At 35.9% G+C, this 5,529-nt stretch overlaps 1 non-coding gene across 1 annotated transcript; it reads right to left on the bottom strand.

Moving 5' to 3' along the window:
* Positions 1 to 281: 281 nt before the first annotated feature.
* LOC131489431 (U6 spliceosomal RNA) lies at positions 282 to 388 on the bottom strand. The gene has a single exon (XR_009250551.1). It is a non-coding gene; the product is annotated as a U6 spliceosomal RNA (small nuclear RNA).
* Positions 389 to 5,529: the final 5,141 nt, after the last annotated feature.

The following is a 5,529-nucleotide window of genomic DNA, read 5'->3' as shown; positions in this document are numbered from 1 at the left end:
AGGTTTCATGCTTGTGGTGATGTCTCTGGACGTTTATAGTCTTTGCAACATTCCACTCACAGAGTCCCCCTTAGGATCTCTTGCAGAGCTGGTTTAATGGCCATGAACTCCTTAAGTTTTTGTTTATCTGGGAAAGACTTTATCTCTCCTTGTATTGCGAATGACAGATTTGCTGGATAAAGGATTCTTGGCTGCCTATTTTTCCCATTCAGCACATTGAATATTTCCTTCCACTTCCTTCTGGCCTGCCAAGTTTCAGTGGACAGGTCTACTACTACCTTTAAAAATACAGACACTTCAAGAATTTGCATGTCATCCTTGAGCAGGGGCCATGCTAATTTTCTCTGTATTGTGCCAGTTTTAGTAAATGTGCTGCCGAAGCAAGCCCTGGAATGTTTTCAATGTAATATTAGACCAGGGCCATATCTAAGGATTGTGTGAGTCATGGCCCTAAAAATCAGCGCCTTCTTCAGTTTTTTGGTACTAGCTATTGCTTGCCATGTCTTAGTCCTGTGCTTGTGTTAGACCTATGACCATAGACTGAGACGTCCTGTTTCCCTTTTCCTTAGAAACTCAGAATGTTAAAACACTGTAGACATTCACTTGTTCAGAATTGTTTTCACTATTCTTATTGCATCTTTACTTGGTCGTCTTCTTACTTTATTTTCTGAAGTATATACAGTTGACCCTTGAACAATGCAGGGGTTAGGGATGCTGACCCCTACAGAGTTGAAAATCCATATATAACCTCAACCCCCCCAAAACTTAACTACCAATAGCCTACTGTTGACCAGAAGCCTTACCAATGACATAAACAGTCGATTAACATATATTTTGTATGTTATATTTATTATATATGGTATTGTTACAATAAAGTAAGCTAGAGAAAAGAAAACATTATTAAAAAAGTCATAAGGTAGAGAAAATAAATTTATGGTACTCTATTGATACTTTAAATTTACATCATCTGCAAGATGGATTGTCTGTCAGTATCTGTTTCAATATTGTCTTGTATGATACAAAACACTGTAGATGTTCTGTGTATTAGTAACCCTGGACATCAAAACTGGAAAAGCAATGTGAAAAATGTTTATTTATAGGTATGGTAATTCATGCATTGATAATAAAGAAGCAGCAATATGATTGCTTTATGGTAGCCTAGTGTAATCAATATGATCACTTAAGGGTAGCCTAATCTACACACCAATGAATGAATAGTTATAAAAATTCTATTGCATAGAGTATTATAGTCATATTCATAATACTGTATTGGAAACATTGCTAACATTTTCTAACAACACACTTACCTGTAATGATACACAGTTTCCCTAATTAGGGAGAGAGAGAGAGCAGGCATACTGTATAGTAATATAATTCTTGGAAAGAAAAGTTATAAAACAGTAAGAAACACAAAAATCATTAATCTTATATTAAATGTCACTCACCTTACGCCTATGTAAGGATACGCCTATGTAAGGAAATCCATTTCCATACAAGTCTTGCACACAATGTTTTACATGATACTTAGGCGGTGATGATGACACAAAAACGTCTCTTGCAGTTCTTGCCATACAGTTGTTAGTTTTCACATGAAGACACACACATGGATACACAACAGGTATGTTTATTAACTGCATGGTGTGATGATTACCTACTATTCACTAAATGAAAGTGGATCATTATAAAGGTCTTCATCCTTGTCATTTTCACGTCAAATAGGCTGAGGGGACAGAGGAAGAGGAGGGTTTGGTCTTGCTGTGTCTGTGGTGGCAGAGGTGGAAAAGGTGGAAGAAGTACAAGGGAAGGCAGAAGCAGAAGGCACACTGGCTATAACTTTACAGAAATACATTGTAATTTCTGACTTTTTGCTTTATCATTTCTCTAAAAATATTTCTATATAGTGCCAATTCTTCCACCGTTTGCTTTAGTTTCAGTGCCTGTTTCATAGAAGGGTCTATGTTGTAAAAGAAGTCAAAAGCAGTCTTAAATAATCAGAATCCTTCTGCCAGATTGTCTAATGTCAATTTGTTTTCTGGCACTGCTTCTGCTTCTTTTCCTCATTGTCTGGCACTGGTTTAGAAGCACTCATCTCCATCAAATTGTCTTCTGTTCATTCCTTTGGTGTGGTGTCTATTAGCTCTTGAATTTCTCCAAGATCCATGTCTTGAAACCCTTCACCTCCCACCTTTTTTGTCATATCCACAATCTCTTTCATGATTTCCTTGATTGACTCTGTTGTGAATGCTGTGAAGTCATGAACAACATCTGGACACAGTATTCTCTAGCAGGAATTTATTGTTTCAGGCTTTAATGGCTTTCACAGCTTTTTATGTAACAAGGATAGCATCTCTAATGGTGTAATCCTTCCAGATTTTCATGATATTCTCTCTATCGGGGTTCTCTTCCATAGCTCGACATTTCTTTCCATGAGGTACCATGTGTAAACAGCTTTAAAGGTCCTTATGATAACCTGATCTATAGGCTGAATTAGAGAATTTGTGTTTGGGGGCAAATAGAACACTTAATTGCTTTCAATGTTGAAGCCATGGAGTTCTGAGTGGCCAGGAACACTGTCCAATATAAAAAGAACTTAAAAAGCAGTCCCTTACTGGCAAAGTACTTCCTGACTTCATGGAAAAAAACATTCATAAAACCAATCCAGAAAAAAAGGGTTCTCATTGTCCGGGCCTTCTTGTTGTACGATCAAAGACTAGCAGCTTGTGTTTATCTTTTCCCTTCAAGTCTTGGGGGTTAACCACTTTATAGATAAGGGTAGATAAGGATAGTCCTGATCATAAAACCAACTGCATTTGCACAAAACAGTAGAATTAATTTATCCCTTCTTGCATTAGATAATGGTGCTCACTTCTTTCCCTTAGTATTAAATTTCCTTTGTGGCATTTTGTCCAGAATAGGACACCTTTATCTGCATTAAAAACCTGATGCACATGTCCTTTTTCTTCAATGATTTTCTCATGGCATTTCATCTGGGAACTCATCTGCTGAGTCTCGATTGGCAGAAGGTGCTTCTTTTGTTATGTTGACATTTTTTAAGCCAAACCTCTGTAAAATTATCAAACCATCCTTTGTTGACATCATATTCTCCAACTTCAGATCCTTTACTTTTTTTTTTTTTTGCTTACAGTTGTCATATAATGATTTTGCTATTTTTCAAATCGTATCAGAGTCTGTAGGTATGTCTTTCTTATAATAATCCTGCACTCATGTAAAAGTTGCATTTTCAATACAAGATAAAAAAGGTATTTCACAAAAAGTGCAAGGTTTTTGCACCTGCTCGTGTGGCCACAGTGACAGCTTTACACATTTCCTTTTCTTTTTTTACTATGTTCTTACACTGGATTCATTTATCTTGAAATGGCAGGCAACCACAGCTACAGACCTCAATCTATGCTACATATCAAGCAATTCATCTTTTTCTTGTAATGTCATGACTTTTCTCTACTTCTTGAGAGCACTTCCAGCATCACTAATGGCACTTCATATGGGTCCCGTGGTGTTATTCAAAGCTTATGGTATTGCAGTCAACACGGTGAAAAATATGCAAGACCTATGAGAAATCACTTTTTACTGCAGTACACAATTTACCAGAGAGATGAACTGCTCGCCCAGAGATGATTAGCATCATATAGCATTTTAAGCCGATAATCCTAGCACTTGAGCTCACCGCTATGAAATTATTACAGTTTTGTAGTGTGTGCTACAATTAATTTTATGCAGTTATGATTTAGTACTGCATCTTTACATTTGTTTACATTTCTCTGGATTGCAAGTGGTTCCATGTACAATCTGTAAGTGTGTGTGTAAGTTTTGATAAATTTTAACTTTTGGTAATAGATTTGTATATACATTTTATGGTAGCAAGTGATAAAATAGATTAGCACCTACATATAATTTATGTATTCATGACAAGCCTAACTTTTTCATAATTTTTCAATTATTTCTAGAGCACACGATTCATCTTCAAGTTGTTTCAAATTGTCACAAATATAAAAAAAATGTCCAATATATTTATTGAAAAAGTCCACATGTAAGTAGACCTGTGCAGTTCAAACCTGTGTTGTTCTGGGGTCAACTGTATTTTTAAAAGTATTTAACTAAAACAGAAATCTATGTTTGTAAAAAAGCTCAAATGCAAAAATATAAAGAGGAAGAAAGTGATCTTCTTTCGGTTCCTCTCTCCATTCAGTCCAGTTCATTTTCTAGAGATAATTGTTGCTATTGACTCGTTCTTCCACACTTTCTTCTCCATTTATATGCATACATATGCATTTTGCCTATATACACTTAAATAATTAATGGAATCATCCTTTATTTATTGTTTTGCAACCTTTTTTCATCTCACGGTATATTTTGCAGAGTTTTCTATGGCAGGAGCTACAGCTAGATTCTGTTTTTAAATGCTGCATAATTGTGTGTTCAAAATAAGAAACATGCTAACATACTAAGTACCTGCTATGTGCCAGATAATATTCTGGCTGTTTAGAATGGTATCACATTTATTTCTCACAATAGCCTTATAAACAAGGAAATCTTGTCTTCTTTTCTTACCACTGGGGAATACTGAGTCACTGAAAAGTTAAGCAATTTGGCCAAGGTCACATTGCTGGTAAACAGTGGAGCTGAGATATGAACCCAAGCATTTTGGTGCTGAAGACTTTATTCCATTACACTCTGCTCCTAGTATAAATATATCAAATTTTGTTTAGCACTCCCCTATTCCTGGGCATTTAGGTTTTTCCAATTTTAGAATATTGTAAGTGATGTTGAATTGAAAAAATCCTCATTTATATGTCTTTGTGTGCATGTACAAATATTTCTTTAGGATAGAGCCTTAAAAAATGTACTCTCTGGGTAAAAAGCCATGCACACATTAAGGTGTGATAGTTTAGATAAAAGGAGGCCCATTGCATTTGGTTAATTATTGGTCATGACCAAGATCAAATTCAGGGCAAGTTATGACAGGTACATCTATGACAGGAGTTGAGAAATGTCTGGGTTCTCAAGCCTGGTTTATCCTTTTATACTGTGATTTCATCCTTTGATTCATGGACCCTCCAAAACTCCTGCAATCTGTCTCTCAGGAGAAATTGCCTAGTCCACATGTTGCTCTGCCCCAAATTATTGTTTATTTCATTTGCATTTGGCTTGTCTCATAATGATGCAATTAGCATGCAGAGGAGGTCTAATTGCCCAGGGGATTGTGAGTGGGGACCAGAGTTCCATTTCATTGGGACCTCCTCAGGTCTTTTTGGTTGGTTGGACTCTAACAGTGCTCTTGGTTATGCTTATTCTTGTGGTCACAGGAATATAAACATCTTTTCTGCATTTCTTTGTTTATAAAAGGTCTCATCAGCCTATTCTTTTTCTTTAAGTTTTCTAATTTAACTCTTTATTTCTACTTATCTTGCTACCTTTCTCTTCTCCACTATAACATATTCACTTTCTGAACAATTTGGAACACACAACATAGATATCGTTGCACACTTATGTTAAGTGTCTTATTTAGAT

Source organism: Neofelis nebulosa, chromosome 1, assembly GCF_028018385.1.
Source record: "Neofelis nebulosa isolate mNeoNeb1 chromosome 1, mNeoNeb1.pri, whole genome shotgun sequence".
NCBI lineage: Eukaryota > Metazoa > Chordata > Mammalia > Carnivora > Felidae > Neofelis > Neofelis nebulosa.
This window is presented reverse-complemented; position numbering and strand designations above follow the sequence as displayed.